The sequence below is a fragment of the Pongo pygmaeus genome, chromosome 5 (assembly GCF_028885625.2).
Source record: "Pongo pygmaeus isolate AG05252 chromosome 5, NHGRI_mPonPyg2-v2.0_pri, whole genome shotgun sequence".
Lineage (NCBI taxonomy): Eukaryota > Metazoa > Chordata > Mammalia > Primates > Hominidae > Pongo > Pongo pygmaeus.
The window spans coordinates 94,730,101-94,731,489 of record NC_072378.2 but is presented as its reverse complement, the minus strand read 5'-3'; positions in this window follow the sequence as shown (position 1 = coordinate 94,731,489).

Here is a 1,389-nt window from a genome sequence, read left to right as displayed (position 1 = left end):
CTGATATGCACTTTTTTAAAAAAGTGATTTATTATTTATTGTTCCCTGTCTTACTAGAAGTTACTGGTTGATATTAGTTGCCAAAGTTTTAAGATAATTTAGTTTAATTTAAAATGACTTACACTCATTGTTTTTCACACCATTTCAGTTCATCACAATTGTTCTAGCTTTTTAATGGTAGTTCTATTGAACAAGTAAAAACTCAAAATAGATTAAAAAATTTTTTAAAAATAAATTATACATAAAATATCTGAATTAGGCTTTGTAATTAACCCTAAACCTCTTTTTTTTCAATTTTTCATCCAAGTTTTTTTATTATTATGCTTTAAGTTCTGGGATACGTGTGCAGAACGTGCAGGTTTGTTACATAGGTATACACGTGCCACGGTGCTTTGCTGCACCCATCAACCTGTTATCTACATTAACTTTTAGAATAGTTGAGTATTGATTCTACATTGTGTTTTACAGTGATGAAAAATATATATTCTTTATGCTGCCACTAATACATATTATGTTTCTAACATTTTAAATAGCATTTAAATGTAAGCCGTAAATACTCATAACTGTCCCTAGCACATAGTAGATGTTAAAAGTGTTTGATGCTTATATGCATGAGTCAGTAAGTATGTTCCATAGTACAACTTTTCAATTTATCCTGATCAACTAACCACTGCACAACTCTCATGGTTTTAATGTAAGTGAACAAGCTCCTAATAATTTTTTTCTTTGTAGTCACCTTGCAGGAATTCGCATGTCACATTTTCCCATATTTGTTTTATACCTCCAGTGAAAACTCATTTGTCCAGCCTCAGCTTACTCAGCTTTCTTGCATGTCAAGGCATTCAGGATGCTTTCTAGTCTGGTCCAAACTACTTTTCTAACTCTCTCCCACTGTTCCCTGGCATGAGTCTTCTCTATTCTTGAGAGAATAATATGCTAGCTTTCCCTCAAACATATCTAATTTGCTCTTAGCATCTTTGTTTCTGTTGAAGCCATTATCTTCTTGCTTCTAACACAAATCACACTCATTATTTAATCTTTAGATCAAACCCTATCACCCCCAGGAAGCTTTCCCAACCACTGTGGTTTCCTACTTCCATTAGAACCCCGACACTATGTTATGACTAGACCATTCCTTTGTTTGGAGTTATGATGTATGCTTCTCTTGTCTGTTCAATAGCGACATAAACCCTAGATTTTTGCTGAACACCAGTATGGTATTTGTATGGAGATGCTCAATGTATTTTAGTGAGTAAAATAAGTAGATATGCCCTGCTGGATAATTAGCTCACATTTCTACTCACTGGAAAAGAGTGAGTAGTTATTTCCAACTGCATAGATATTACGAGGATTTAATTATGTTTGTTGACATGGAGCTGAATTTGCCAT